At 35.0% G+C, this 16,745-nt stretch overlaps 1 long non-coding RNA gene across 4 annotated transcripts in view; it reads left to right on the plus strand.

Annotated features, from left to right (window-relative positions):
- The window catches only part of LOC116551164, a 224,267-nt gene extending 208,334 nt beyond the window's left edge, over window positions 1-15,933 (plus strand). For all 4 annotated transcript variants that reach the window (XR_004268741.1, XR_004268742.1, XR_004268740.1 and 1 more), the window contains 3 exons: window positions 2,529-2,719; window positions 7,919-8,091; window positions 14,206-15,933. This is a non-coding gene — a long non-coding RNA (uncharacterized LOC116551164). The remainder of the gene's footprint in view (window positions 1-2,528; window positions 2,720-7,918; window positions 8,092-14,205) is intronic.
- The last annotated feature ends 812 nt before the right edge of the window (window positions 15,934-16,745 follow it).

A 16,745-nucleotide genomic window follows, 5' to 3' on the forward strand; every position in this document is an offset into this window, starting at 1 on the left:
TTAATGATGGGGTTATATTCTGAGAAATGTGTCATTAGACAATTTTGTCATTGTGCAAATATCATAGTTTACTTACAAACCTAGATGGTATAGCCTGCTACACAGCTAGGCTATATGGTATAGTCTATTGCTCCTAGGCTGCAAACTTGTATAGCATGTTACTGTAGTAAATTCTGTAGAGGACTGAAGCACAACAGTACCTGTGTATTTATTTACTTTTTTGTTTATGAGGTTTTGTTAAAACTAGCTTTAACATTAATAGTACACCATACAAAGGTAAAATAGGGTTTTCTCTTCTGAACAAAATGTGTAATATTAAAAGATAAAAGACTTTGTTTACTTTTTCAGTAAACTGCAGGAAGAAAATGGAACAGCAGAGACAGATTTATTTGGCTTCATGCTGTCTTTATTAGGTCTTACTGTTTGGGAAACTGAACCTTCTCTTTATTAAATGGAAAATGTTTCTGTTTTATCACTGTAGTTAAATAAATAACATTCTTTAGTGACTCATGATCCTGTTTTGTGATATCAAGTGTCTTAAAACTTTGATATTTGACTGACTTTCCAATGGCAAAATTTCAAGTTCTAACTTCAGTCTTTTTGACCTTAAACAAACTTTCTTGGATATTAGGTTCCCTGAAGTCCCAGGGAGATATACTAGGCTTATTAGACTTATTTGTTATGTTAGTATACAGTAAGCCTTGTCAGATGTAAGGAGGTATTTAACTTTCTTTGAGTTATATTTATATAGATATGTTGTTCATACATGTTCCAGTATTGTATGACATTCCTGAAAATCTGCTATCTTAATATATGTTCTCAGTAATACTTACGATTATCATGTTAAATTGTTGTATGCCACAGAAATAACCAAATTTCCTTGTCAATGATGTCTTTGACTATGGCTGTCCTAAAAGTTTTGTCATTCACAAATGTTGTTTTTATTAACACTTCAATCTCACTGCTTGTTATTGGTTTATTCAGAGTTTCTATTTCTTCCTGGTTTAATTTAGGAGGGTTGTATATTTCCATGAATTTATACATCTCCTCTAGGCTTTCTAGTTTATGTGCATAAAGGTGTTCATAGTAGTCTTGAATAATCTTTTGTATTTCTATGGTATCAGTTGTAGCATCTCCTGTATTAGACTGTTTTCATGTTGCTGATAAAGACATATCTGGGACTGAGTAATTTACAAATGAAAGAGGTTTATTGGACATATAGTTCCACATGGCTGGGAGGCCTCACAATTATGGCAGAAGGCAAGGAGGAGCAAGTCACATCTTATGTGGATGGCAGCAGGCAAAAAGAGAGCTTCTGTAGGGCAACTTTCTTTTTAAAACAGTCAGATCTCGTGAGACCCATTCACTATCACAAGAATAGCATGAGAAAGACAAGACCCCTTAATTCACTCATTTCCCACGAGGTCCCTCAAAATGTGAGGATTATGGGAACTACAAGATGAAATTTGGGTGGGGACACAGAGCCAAGAGTATCATTCTGCCCCTGGACACTTCCAAATCTCATATCTTCACATTTCAAAACTAATCATGCTTTCCTAACAGTCCACCAAAGCCTCAACTCATTTCAGCATTAACTCAAAATTCCATAGTGCGAATTTTTCCAAAGCAGCTGCATCATTTTACGTTCTTACTATCAATAGCAATATATGGGGGTTCCAGTTTCTCTATATTCTCATAAGTTGTTATCTCCCTTTTTAATTATAGTCATTCTAGTATTCCTTTCTTTCTCACATGACATATAGATTCTTATAAATAATGCTTCATGCTTTGCTTTTTTCCACTTAACAATATATTCTGGAAATAACAAGGCATCTTAGAGGAATTTTACTCATTATTTTTATAGCTGCGTAGTATTCCGTCATGTAAATGTATCATAATTTATTTGATCCTTCTCCAACACATGGATATTTGGTTTATTATCACTATTTTGAAAATATGAACAATGCAGCAACAAATAACCCTGTGCATATTAGTTAAGCCTATGCATAATATTCATATTATTGGAAAAGTATCTTCAGGATATATATGTGGTTGTGGTAAATATTGTAATATTTTTATCCAGAAGGCATAAACCGATTTTCATTCCCATAAGCAGTGTATGAGAATATTTGTTTGCTATAGCCTTGTCAACAGAATTTGCTGTGTTGCTTTTAGATGTTTGCCAGCCTATTAGGTGAGAAGTGGTATCTTAGTGTTAATTTCTCTAATTTTATTGAGACTGGTTTTTTTATGGTTTTTGTCATTTTTGAATCTTTTTAGTGAATTTTCTGTTCCCTTAATTATCTTTTAAAGACGTTAGTAAATAATGAAATAGTCTTTTATATTTATTCACATTTATTATTCCTAGCATTCTGTTTTCTATGTATTCTAATTTCCATCTTGTATCATTTTATTTCAGCTTGAAGAACTTCCTTTAACATTTCTCTTAGTGTAGATGTATTAGGGACATATTTTCTCAGCTTTTGTTTTTCTAAAAATGTGTTTACTTTGCCTTCATTTTTTGACAGGTATTTTACTAGATAGAGAATCCAGCCAGCTGGTTATTTTCTTCCAGTACTCCATGTTGTTCCACTGTCTTTTGGCTTATGCCTTTCCTGATTAGAAGTTTTCAGTCATTCTTATTTGTTTTCCTGCCAATACCAGCCCTTGGTGTGTAACCCTGAGCCCTCAGTAAGGACCTCTGGCTACAAGTTTTCAGGTGAGTACAGTCCTGTATTGTCTCTGTACCTCCTTCAAGTTTGTAATGTCACAGTTACCCACACTTTGCAATTAAATGCTAATAAACAATTTGGCTGGTACCTCATCATCCTGCTATTTTTCCAGAGATAAGAACAGCCTCAGATCTTTTCTCTCATATGAAAAGTTCATTACTTTCTAGAATTTTGTTCATTCAGGTTTCTTTGTGCGCTCAACTTTGCAATAAGTTAAAAGTAAAAGAGTGACCAGGTGCAGTGGCTCACGTCTGTAATCCCAGCATTTTGGGAGGCCTGTGGGTGGGGGGTATGAATCATGAGGTCAGGAGTTTGAGACCAGCCTGGCCAATATGGTGAAACTTTGTTTCTACTAAAAATACAAAAATTAGCTGGGCATGGTGGCACATGCCTGTAGTCTCAGCTACTCGGGAGGCTAAGGCAGAACTACTTGAACCCAGGAGGTGAAGGTTGCCCTGAGCCAAGATCATACCAGTGCACTCCAGCCTGGGTGACAGAGCAAGACTGTAACCAAAAATAATTTTTTTAAAAAGTAAAAGACTGTGTTTTTGTAGCTGCTCCAGATGGGTTCAGTTGTTAGGATGATAATAGCAGTCTCCTGTGATACGGATCTAATGGAATATAAAAGTCCATGGCTTCAATCAGAATGTTTGTAGCAACTTCATTTAAATCACCTGTACACACAGCCAATGTGTGCTTATTCCACAGCATTCATTCATTGAACTCCCTTCTTAAGACACGATCACTCTTTGTTTTACTGTAGGAAATGTGAGTTTTTGCAAGGAGAGGTAAAGTTTAATTGTCAAACCTAGAATTAAGTGAATCTGTAGTCTCCTATGATAACAAAAAGAGCGATTGACGTGAGTTTTGAAAGCTTAGCATTGTTAAGAAGATTCCAACAATATCATGTTTAAAACAACTAGATTAAATAGTAATAAAACATTTAATTTTAGTTATAAAATAAGCAGATTTTAATGCTTTGTCCTCTCCAATAAATTGCAGTTTTGTTTTTCTTTTGAATTTCTGTTGAGCTGACACTTCATGCACAGACATCAAGCAGTGCTCAAATGCAAGGCTCTATGAAAAACAAAATTTGGGGAAATGAATGCAGATTACTAGCTTGTATTACATTCTCTTCTCTTATAGTATATGTCAAAGAAAAGATTTAATCAGTTTCACCAGTAAGATCATATCACTGCCACTAAGTATTTTAATGGCAGAGTTTAGGCCATAGTTTTCATTTGTATTTGAAGGTATATGGATTTAGATTATTTTATTGTATTGGATTTAAGATGCAATCATTTTCATAAATGACCAAAATATTTCATTTCAAAGAGAAACATTTCTAACATTTCTTTTGTTTTCTAAAAGAGTAGGAATTCAGAGGGATTATGTTACTTTTCATTTGAATAAATGTCAGCTATTGGGAAGAGAAATAAATTGCCTTTACATCTAATTGTATCACAGCTGATTTTGGAATAATGAGATGTTTTAATTTTTCAGAAAATGTTAGTGTGCTATAAAATCAATGTTCTTTCTATTATTTTTTCCAAGGTGAATAATCTAAATTTATTAGTTTTTATTTAGCGATAGATGATTTAATAATATAAGGCTATTCATAGCTGGTTTAGAAAAGTCTCTGAATGTTTCATTCTCTTGGTGTTTAAAAACACTTTCAAGTATTTTTACAAGTATTTGTATAAGCTGAGTTCCCTTTGTCCAAGGCATACTTTCTCCATGTTTATTTTTCTGTCCATTGCTTCAAATGAAATGGAGTGAAGTATATGCAGAGAGAGTTGCTTTTTCTTCTCCATGTTCTTACCTTGCCCATAGAAAAACTGAGAGTAGCCATCAGACAAAAACATGTTGGTCTTTAGGGAAGGTCCTATGTGTGTATAGTTGGGGTAGGAGGAGATATTCAGAGTGACAAATTGTCTTTTCTCTCTTCTTTTTCACTAAAATCCCTCCTCACGTGGAGGGTTGTACCTGAGTTCTTTATTATCACTTCTGCAACAGTATGGCAGGCCAGGAGGAGCAGGGCAGCATAGGGAGAAGAGGGATCCTGAAAAGCCAGCAAAAAATACTTCGTGCCTTGAGTTTGTTGAAGCTTTATACTACCCAGGCCAGGTGGGAGGAGATATGTAGTCTGTGTGATTTCATCGTATATCACCTGTTAGGTACTCTAGAAGTGAACTAAACTTTCCCCACTGACGACGTGGTGGAGTGGAAGATAAAAAGACTCTCGGTTTGTTGAGGGCTTTATAACTTATCTTATTATCTTAATCTCTACAATTTGCAGTTTGTAAAATACTAGGGTAAGCATAACCCAGACTGTTATTTAACTTTACCTGTGAGGTGATTGAATGGAGAGGATGATTAATCAAGTGTATACAGTCTGCAATGGCAGAGCAAGGATGCAGACTTCAATTTCTTCTATGACTCAATAGTGCTACCCTGTCACCACTTTGCTACTTGAAATTCTCCTATCTGGGCAGTTGCAGGTTTTAACTTCTAGGAGCACTAAGTACTTGAGTGTGTACTAAATACATCTGTGCATATTGTTCTAATGTGTATATATATATTTGCTAAATCCATTAGCAAAATTGCTTTATGTAAATGAGAAAAGTTGTATCAGATAGATTGAAAGAAATCCAAAAGAGAATCACAGGAAATATGAATACTCAAGTACCCTGAATTTTCCTACTAGTAGTTTGTTCTCTGGGCTCTTTTTAAATCTCTATCCAGAGATTTTTTGCAGTTTAATAATGAATTCCCTTGTCTCCTGTCGTGAAGTCAAATAATGTTTAATAACTACAGGCATTTTAGCTTGTTTGTCCAGTCATTTTTATTTATTTAGTTAGTTAGGGTCTCACTCTGTACCCAGGCTGCTGCAGCCTCAATCTCTTGGGTGCAAGTAATCCTCCTGCCTCAGCCTCCAGAGTAGCTGGGACTATAAGTATGTACCGCCACACCTGACTAATGTTTTTCTTTTGATTTTTTTTTAAAGGAATAGTCTCACTATGTTGCCCAGGCTGGTCTTGAATACCTGATCTCAAGCAATCCTCCCACCTCAGCCTCCCAAATCCCTGCTGGGATTATAGGTGGGAGCCACTGTACTCTGCCTGTCTATTCATTTGTTCAGCACTTATTGAATCCTGTCTAGATACTAATCATTGTATTTGGTCTAAGGATTAAAAAATGAAAAGCAATTCCTGTTTTCAGGGAGGATGTCACATTGTGAACAAGACAGAGAATTTAGCAGAGACCATGGTCTTTATATTGGTTACAAAGTAAGGATTATATACACTTGTTTGTCTTTCACTATGCCACTCTCCTTTCCTATTGCTGCACAGCTGAAGAAAATGGAATTCTGCTTTACCATATGCCTTCTGATTCTGAACGGCTCTGCAAAAGCCCGGGGTTCTATCTATCTGTTATATAAACTAAGGAAGGATATCCTTTCACTCACAGAGTTTCTCAAAACAGTTTCTCTTCTCTAGAAAATATTCCACATCTATCTCTGTGCAAACATTGCCCAGTATAATTTTGTAGCACAATACATTTTACTATTGTGATGAGATTTGGTTTTCTCTTAGAGTGGAGACTCTTAAAGTGTGGTTTGTGGAAGCTTGAGGGAATCCTGAAGAGTCTGTGAAGCCAAAACTATTCATAACAGTAAGAATGTATTTCTCCTTTTGACATTTGCCCTGGTGGTGCAAAGCCATAGTCGGTTAAACTGTGGTGCTTTAGCTGTAGGCGGTGGGCCCAATTGTTGGCAGAAGTTACTGTGATATAGGCAGTGGGCCCAAATTGTTGGCAGAAGTCACTGTGGCCTTCTTCACTACATAACAAAAAAATAAAGTCAGTTTGCTCTGAGCATGCCCTTGAAAAGGGAGTACAAATAATCACTTCTATTACATTCCGTCCTTAAGTACACATCTTTCCAAATATATTCTGCATAAACCACTCTGCTGCACAATGCAGTATGACAGCTGCCTCAAAGAAAGCATTTGTACAATTGTTTGAGTTGTGAGCTGAACTAGCTGGGATTTACACAGAACACTATTTTTACTTGAAAGAATGACTGACAAGCTATGGTTTTTCAGTCTTGTTATTTGGTAGGTATTTCCTCAAAAATGAATAAAATGAGCTTGTTGGGAAGACACTGACAGTATATGTTGTCCATAATAAAACCCAACCTCTCAAGTGAAAAACTAGAATTTTGTAAGACTTGTATTTGCTACCATAAACTTGAAAGACATCAATGTTTAAAGATGTTTCTGATGAGATTAGTGATGATTTTAAGAATTGTGGGCTTTTACCTATATCTTATAATTAAAAACTTAATTAGAAAATCTGCATAAGAAATACTTTTCAAACGACTCATACATGATAGCACAAAATCAAATGTAGGTAAATGTTTAAAGTGCAAAATAGTCCAATAGATTTTTACATAACAGAATGAAAAAGAAGTTTTATTATGGTTTCAGATTCCATCTTAAAGAAAGCATCACTTGCTGAGTTTTGGTGTAGTATCAAAGAAGAATATCCACAGTTATCAGAAAGATTCTAAAAGATATCCTTAGTCCCTTTTCAACTATAGACCTCTGTGAGGCTGGATCTTATTTATTTACTTCAGCCAAAAAACCCCAATACCACTCTATGTTATATATTATAATAAACTGAATGTAGAAACAGATACAAGAGACCAAGTGTTTTCTTTTAAGCCAGATATTAAAGAGATTTGCAAAAATATAAAATAATGCTACTCTTCTAATTAAATGTTTTTATTTTAGAATATATAATTATTTTTTATAAAATTGCTATTTATGTTAACATTTAACTGGATAATTATTACTTTAAAATGAATTAATAAATATATACCTTAACATTTCTCAGTTTAAAATTGTGAGTATTGATGTTGTTGATATTGATACCTCAATAAAGAAAAGCTTTTTTTAATAATTTACAAAATCTTTTTATTGTGAGCTTCTTTATACATACAGAAAAGTTGTAAAAATAGTACAGAGAGTTTTCAAATATCCTTCTTCCAGCATTTCACAATGTGAACATCTTACATAACCATGGTATACTTATCAGATCAGGAAATTAGTACAATGCCATTAACAAAATAAAAACCCCATTTAAGCTTTTCCATTAATGTCTTTTTTTGTTTTTGGTTCCAGGAACGGGTTCAGAATCCCACATCACATTCTGTTATTACTTTTGACTGGTCTCCTGCTGTCTGGAACAGTTTCTCAGTCTTTCTTCATTTTCAAGAGTGTGAAAAGATAGCAAAACCAAAAGTCTGGGAACTGCTGGTTTAGAGTCACAATACTGACTTCTCAGAATGACTTTTGTAAGTAAAAGTGCTTTTAGCATGTAGATATACTTGTTATTGTACACATTGTTTAAAGTATTTTTATTTAAGCAAATTTAAAAATTCTTCCTGTTCTGACAACTTGGCTAATTGTTACTACATGTAGTTCAAAACAAGCTAAAGGTTAAACCAGATAATGCTTGTCTATTTTAAAAATAGATATGTCTAACAGTATTTTAAAAAATTCCCACCAAAATATTCATAGTAACTTATTCTGGTGATCTAAAGTATAATCTGGCTAGCTCTAAAAATATTGCTGACGTATCTCTACATGGAATTAACTTACCAGTGAGAGGATGATAGTTTGTGATTGATTACTAAGACTGAAATTTGGCTTTGTCTAAATAAATCTTATTATTTTTTATGCTTCAAATATACTGAATCAACAAGTCAGAGAAAAACTGAACATTGAGTGGAAACAATTACCCATTTGTTTTCCTGGAGACTCTCTCAATGGCTTACACAGGAGTACATTCTATTTCCAGATCTATTTGACACAGCAGCAGAGATGACCTTAGTTTGTACAAAGTCATTCCCTGTGAAAACATTACAGTTCAGAATTAAGAGAAAGCATATTATATTTTTAAAATATTCAATAAATTATCTATTTTCAATTATAATGGAACTTTGGTAATGCTAACATTGGACAACTGGCCTAAGAAACCATCAGATTTTCTAGTCAAGCTCTTCTTACCTTTAATTCTATAAAACTCTATGTCAGTCCAGGGAATTGGACTTTGGCAACACATCTAAGTTCATAGAATGACAAGGCTTTAGTGTATTATTCTGTATTCTTTCTTTCTTACTGATGCACATACTTTGATTATCTTAATGGGTTTCAGCAATAGTTTATTTAATCATTAGAGAAACATGAGTAGAAATTAGTACATTTAGTAAAGAAAATATTCTTCTGCAATTATTTTATTGAAGGTTTGATAGTTGATGTTTACTGTAAGTTTTGTCTCAGAAAATATTTATGGACTTTTCTCAAAATTTATGAGATATTTAAGTTAAATATTAAATAAGTACTATATTGAATATTTTACATCTTCAAAAAATTATTTATGTAAAAATAAATTTTGGATTGTAATAAGAACAGGAGAAGAAAGCTACTTCAGAGTTGATATTACCATGATAGCAGCTGGATTCCATAGCAAAAATCTGCAATCAGCAAAGGGTACCAACCACATATACCTAAATTGGGTAGAAGAAATTCAGCTTCCAGGATTTTCCTTTTTCTTTTGTTTGCCTCGTGTTTTAGTCTACTTTTATGTTGCTGATAGAGACATACACAAGACTGGGAAGAAAAACAGGCTTAATTGGACTTATAGTTCCACATGGCTGGGGAGGCTTGAGAATCATGGCAGAAGGCTAAACAACTTTTTACATGGCAGTGGCAAAATAAAATCAGAAGGATGCAAAAGTGGAAACCCCTGATAAACCCATCAGATCTTGTGAAACTTATTCACTACCATGAGAACAGCATAAGTAAACTGCCCTTATGATTCAAATAATCAATCTCCCACTGGGTCCCTCCCACAACACATGGGAATTATGGGAGCACAATTCTAGATGAGATTTGGGTGGGGACACAGAGCCAAACCACATCATTCTGCCCCTGGCCCCTCCAAATTCCATATCCTCACATTTCAAAACCAATCATGCCTTCCCAGCAGTCCCCCAAAGTCTTAATTCATTTCAGAACTAATCCGAAATTACACAGTCCAAAGTCTCATCTGAGACAAGGCAAGTCACTTCTACATATGAACCTGAAAAATCAAAAGTAAATTTGTTACTTCCTAGATACAGTGGGGGTGCAGGTATTCAGTAAACACAGCCATTCCAAAGGAGGAAATTGGCCAAAACAAAGGGGTTACAGGGCCCCTGCAAGTTCAAAATCCAGCAGGACAGTTAAATTTTAAAGCTCTAAAATGATCTCCTTTGACTCAAGGTCTCACATACAGGTCATGCTGATACAAGAGGTGGGTTCCTATGGTCTTGGGCAGCTCTGCCATGTGGCTTCACAGGGTATAGCCCCCTCCCAGCTGCTTTTACAGGCTGGTATTGTCTATGGCTTTTCCAGGTACACCATGCAAGCTATTGATGGATCGATCTATTCATTCTCAGGTCTGGAGGATGGTAGCCCTCTTCTCACAACTCTACTAGGCAGTGCCTCAGTAGGGACTCTGTGTAGGGGTTCTGACCCCCAAATTTCTCTTCTGCACTGCCCTAGTAGAGGATTTCCATGAGGGCCCTGCTCCTGCAGCAAACTTTTGCCTGGCATCCATGCATTTCTGTACATCCTCTGAAATCTAGGCAGAGGTTCCCAAACCTCAGTTCTTGACTTCTGTGCACCTGCAGGCTCAACATCACATGGAAGCTGCCAAAGCTTGAGGCTTCCGCCATTTGAAGCAACAGCCTGAGCTGTATCTTGCCCCTTTTAGACATGGCTAGAGTGGCTGGGACACAGGGCACCAAGTCCCTAGACTTTACACAGCATAGGGACCCTGGGTCCAGCCCACAAAACCAAAAACTTTTTTCCTAGGCCTCCAGGCCTGTGCTGGGAGAGGTACTGTGAAGACCTCTGACATGCCCTGGAGACATTTTCCCCATTGTCTTGGGGGTTAACATTTGGCTCATTGTTACTTATGCAAATTTCTATAGGTGGCTTGAATTTCTCCTCAGAAAATGGTATTTTCTTTTCTATCACATTGTCAGGCCGCACATTTTCCAAACTTTTATGCTCTGCTTCCTTTATGAAACTGAATGCCTTTAACAACACCCAAGTCACCTCTTGAATGCTTTGCTACTTAGAAATTTCTTCCACCAGATATCCTAAATCATCTTTCTCAAGTTCAAAATTCTACAAATCTCTAGAGCAGGGGCAAAATGCCACCAGTTACTTTGCTAATGCATAACAAGCATCACCTTTGCTCCAGTTCCCAACAAGTTCCTCATCTCCATCTGAGACCACCTCAGCCATCCTGGACCTTATTGTTCATATCACTATCATCATTTTGGGCAAAGCCATTCAAGAAGTCTTTAGGAATTTCCAAACTTTCCCACATTTTCCTGTCTTCTTCTGAGCCCTCCAAACTGTTCCAACCCTCTGCCTGTTACCCAGTTCCAAAGGCACTTCCACACTTTCGGGTAAGTTTTCTGCAGTGCCCCACTCTGCTGGCACCAATTTACTGTATTAGTCTGTTTTCATGCTGCTGATAAAGACATACTGAAGACTGGGAAGAAAAAGAGGATTAATTGGACTTACAGTTCCACGTGGCTGGGGAGGCCTCAGAATCACGGCAGGAGGCGAAAGGCACTTCTTACATGGCAACGGCAAGAGAAAATGAGAAGAGTGCAAACGTGGAAACCCCTGATAAACCCATCAGATCTCCTGAGACTTATTCACTACCATGAGAAAAGTATGAGGAAAACTGCCCCCATGATTCAAATTATCTCCCACCAGGTTCCTCCCACACCATGTGGGGACACAGAGCCAAACCATATCAGTTGATGATTGATAAAGACGGAAAATAGTAAGGAAAGTTGAGAGAGAATTATTCTTAATATTTATATGTAAAACCTTAGAAAAACCTTTACTAAACTCATATTCATCTGGTTTGAAACAAAGAAGAATATGCCTCAGGTAACATCAGCTGATCACCTATTCCTTTGATCTAATAATGCCAAGCACTCTTCTAGTTTCTGAATGATACATATTCTGTCCATTCATACAAGAAAACATTTCTTCAGTGACTGTTATGTGTTAGACAACAGGCAGGGCAATATGGTTATAAAGATGAAAGAAACTCAGCCTCTGTCCATGGGGAGCTTACAGATTAGTTACAGACACAAGCACACAAACATAACATGGAACTAGCAGTAAAAGACTGAGTTTATACTTAAAGAACTAAGTGCGACAGTCCATTGTAAACTGAGTGATCATGGAAATCACTAAAGAAATGCAGCTTCACATGGACTTTGCAGCAAGGGGTGGTCTTGCGTAGGTGGAGGTGGGAAAGCAGAGGTCATTCTAGGTGGGAAGATTAAAAACATGGAAGAAAATGTACAAGAAATGACACAAAGCTAGCTTAATGAGGAGAGGGTACTGTACTGTATCTTCTCTTTCATTTGCTTCCAATTCAAAGACAGCAGTCTTGGTATTGCTAAGATAATTTTGATGGTACTTTACAAAATTAATGTTTCATGCAACTTACAACTCTAACTTATGTATTTCTCCCTGTTACTTCCCTTCTCTTTGAATCTCACTTCATTCTTTTTTTTTCTCTCTCACTTTTTAGCTTTCATCTGTAGTTCCAATAGACATTGTTCAGATGTATTAATGGCTTTGCTTTTGTAGAAGTTCTTAAGCTTGTTATATCTTCAGGACAGGTGAGAATTGGGAGGGAGGGTGCTGGTAGGTGACTGAGATTAAAAAGTGTCTTCCAAATAAAATTTTTAACCTTTAGCACAAGATATATTCCTCAAAAGAAAAATTTAATCTTTTCTTAAGGCTTATATTGTAAAAAATATACTCTTGGTTTTTGTAGTATATGAAAAATTGATATCTCTTTTTAAAAACCACTTAAGCCAAATATCATGGTGAATAGTCAAAGAAAAAAAAGATGTTGATTGTGACATCAATTTTGAAAATGAAACTATATTATGCAATGTTATTATAATTCCATCTATATGTTAACTCTTAACATGACTAAGAATGAATCAAATATTAATTTTGATTGGTATAAATTTTTAGACAAATTAATATATTAAGATATCATTTTCATTTCATGTTTGACTGTGTAGCGTAATTATAAAGTCATTTGTCCTGAAGGTCAATCTCTAATCCTTTGTAAGTCATCATTCTTGCTTCTTTCTTATCATTCTGTCCCTTTTCTCTAGACTGTTCACTAGTCTAACTTTACTAAGCATTAATTTGTCAAAATCTTTGTGTATGTTTCACGCAATCTTCCAATTTTAATTTCTCTATGCAAGTGATTTTCATGGCATTATTGGATGGCCCAGATCAATAAGAGACAGATGCCCAAAGGTATCACTAAACACTAGAGTTATTTGGGAAATAGTGTGAATTTATTAGTGAATGTTTTCAGATTAGGATTTCTTTTGCTTATGTATGCAACATCACAACAGAAAGCACACATAGAATGAATAGTTGGATAATAAGATGACATTTCTGCCTACGTATAGAGTCTCCCAAGTGTACTTAGTTCCATTTTGGGGATTATTTTAGGCATCTCCAGAACTCTGTTTGCTTGGTCAGACAGACAAACCATTCGTGCAGGGATAGATTTGAACTGATGGATCCTCTTCTAACCTGTCGGAATATCCTGCTTCTCTGCTTAGTTGCGGCTGAGGGAGCAATGATACTTAAAAAAAAAAAATCAACATGTATCTTTTTATATATTTATTTGACAAATAAAAAATATGCAGATTTACTGTGTACAACATGATATTTTGAAATATGCATACATTTTGGAATGACTAAATCAAGTTAATAACATGCATTACATATGTTAGCATACGTATTAGCATTGTGCATTACAAAATAACATACACATTACATATGCAACATTACATATGTACATACCCATAATTGTATATCTGTTTTTTAATCTCAGAAACTTTTTTCATGAAGGGTGAACTGATTTTATGATATTGTTTTAGATTAAAAGTTTTTTAAAAAGTAATCTTTCTCTATTTTGTTGTTGTTTTTGTAAGTTCCAATTTGTAGTTTAATGGAAATACTGACAAAAACTGTTTATTATATTATACTGTTATATTTTGTAGTCATCTGCTTGGCTTTACTATTTAAAAATGTCACTTGTATCAACCTCCCCCCAAATACATAATTTAAAAAAATGTTTTATTTTAAGATAATGATACTATTTTGTTATGAAAATAGGATAAATTGATTGAGAGAAAATGTAAAAAATACAAGAAAGTGGAGAAAAAGTCACCAGAACAACTGACATTTTTAATATTTTCTTTCAGTTTATCCCTATGCTAAATAGACTTTATATATTTCAAATCAAATTGCAGATGATATTACACTTTCATATTTTTGCCCTGTAGTAAGAAGAAAGCCTTAAAAACCCTTGATTGAATGGTTGGTGTCTACAGACAAGCAAATGTATGGAAGAGTAACAAGACATCCAGCCTGAATCTGTTGAATGAACAAAAGGGGAAATGCCCTTAGGAGTCAGATGGAAGAAGGTTTTCTGGGAAGAGCAGAACAGAGGAGTTGGGCCTCAGACCTCCTGGGTCACAAGCAGGAGGAGAAGAGTAGGGAGACTTTAAAGTGATTGAGACGAAAATGGAAGTAAAACAGCTTAAGGCTTTTTGATACCGGGTTCCTGGCAGCGTCATTAGCAGATGGTTTCTTCTGAAGTTCAGGGGAAGAGAAGATGGTTGAAGGACTCTCCAGGGACTGAGTGGGTGTTACGGAGCCAGTGCTGTAGATGCTATGTATACAGGCGAATTCCCCAGTGAGTGTTTTCCAATATCAAGTTTAACTGGCATTGAAGTTGTATACCAAAGGTAGGTAAATTATTTTGGCCTGTGCTTATAGGTTTATTTGACTCGAGGAAGCTACCTGTCTCTGTCCTACTGTGCTGTAGCAGATGCAGGGTCTTTCCATACAATACATTAAGAGCTACATCTCATTTTAAATATTTTAAAAGAAAACCTGATCGTACAAGTCAAGATTTTTAAGATCAGCTTTCGGTCAAATTTTTTTGCTTTATTTTTTTCTGGAGATCAAAATGAATGTTTAACTGTTTAAGTTGATTGCAGAGAAAGTTGCTACTCATTTAAATGTAGGTTTTTAGAAAAAGTGTCCTTGCCAATTGCTTCAGTTGACTTTTTCAAACTTGCATGGGAATCAAGATTCAGATGGGAAGAGCCTGGAAAATAGGCAATTGATCAAGAAGGTGGCCCAGATACTTTAAGACCTTTTTAGTGTATTTGAAAGGTTATAAGTTTGAACTAACAGAAACTTTAGTGCTGTTTTCTTTTCACAAGTCAATGTGTAGTATACCTTGTTATTCTTTGTTTTCCTATAATATCTTAATAATATTCCTGGCTGTAAGGAAAAATTAACATTATACATACATTTTGACTTATTTTATAGATGACCCAAACAATATTTAACAAAAAGATTTTTCTCAAATACTATTTGGAGATAACTATATTAGACACCATCTTAAATTTATTTCTCAACATGCTTCTTTTTGAGACTTCCAGATTTTGATGCTCTTTTCAGCATCACTCATTTTCTTTCATAATAAAGATACCCAATTGAAATATCATAATAAAGATCTGATAACAAATCTCCACTTTTGAAGTGTTACATTTCATATCTATGTGTCCACTAAGAATTCAGTATGAAGATTGCATATACCAATGAATATTCCCTAAGCTTAAAACCTCTAAGTCTAGGATACTTGCAGTTATTTAGCAAATAATTTAATCCATGGCAAACATGAGTCTTAATACAAAAATTATTGAGTAGGCAAAAAATAATTTAATGTATTTGGGACTGATTACCAGTGCATTAAAAAAGTAGAGGTTTAAGGATGGGAATAATACGTTTTTTTGTTTTTACTTAAATTTATATAAAAGGAATGAAAATACAGAAAATACAGTAGCCTATAGTACTTACTAGTGTGGTTATATTTTCAGCACTTAATAATTACTAGTTGAATTATGTAATGTAGGACTATATCTGATATGGTTTTGCTCTGTTTACCCACCCAAATCTCATGTTGAATTAAAATTTCCAATATTCGGGGAGGTACCTAGTAGGAGGTGACTGGATCATTGGGGCAGATTTCCACCTTGCTGTCCTCATGATAGCGAGTGAGCTCTCACAAGATCGGATGGTTTAAAAGTGTGTGACATTTCCCCCTTTACTCTTTCTCTCTCCTCCTGGCCATGAGAAGAAGTGCTTGCTTCTCTTTCACCTTCTGCCATGATTGTATTTCCTGAGACCTCCCAGCCATGCTTCCTGTTCAGCCCCCAAAACTGTGAGTCAATTAAACCTCTTTTTTTTTTTTTTTTTTTTTTTTTTTTTTTTTTTTTTTTTTTTTCATAAATTACCCGGTGTCAGATAGCTCTTTATAGCAATGTGAGAATAGACTAGTAAAATATCTCTAGTACTATGTTTTTGGAGATGATTTTAAAATAAACAAATATTGGAAACCTCATTTGATCACATGGAGAACATTAAATGAAAGTTCTACTTTTTTTCCAGGGCCTTTCTCATGCTTAAGCAGGGATTATTCACCCAGATCTTCTCAAATAAGGTATCCAATTAGGTACCTGCTATCTCATCATGTAACTGACAGAAGAAAGTTGAGCATAGAGGTTAAACATTACCTAATATTGTTGGAAAAGCTTCTAAGCATTCATTTTCAAAGTAGCTCATGTAAACCACGATAATCACTAATAGCCATTTTAAATACTTCAGTATTTTGTAGTTATTAGATTCTAAGTAAGTATAAAATGTAGTGAATAAAAATTTTATTTGCCAAAACAGTGTTAGAAAATATAAATGAATGAGTTATTTTTATTCTGTTTAACATTTAAAAATTGTATTTGCCTAAACAGTGTTA

This window comes from Sapajus apella, unplaced genomic scaffold (assembly GCF_009761245.1).
Source record: "Sapajus apella isolate SASKATOON/1434 unplaced genomic scaffold, GSC_monkey_1.0 scaffold9, whole genome shotgun sequence".
Taxonomy (NCBI): domain Eukaryota; kingdom Metazoa; phylum Chordata; class Mammalia; order Primates; family Cebidae; genus Sapajus; species Sapajus apella.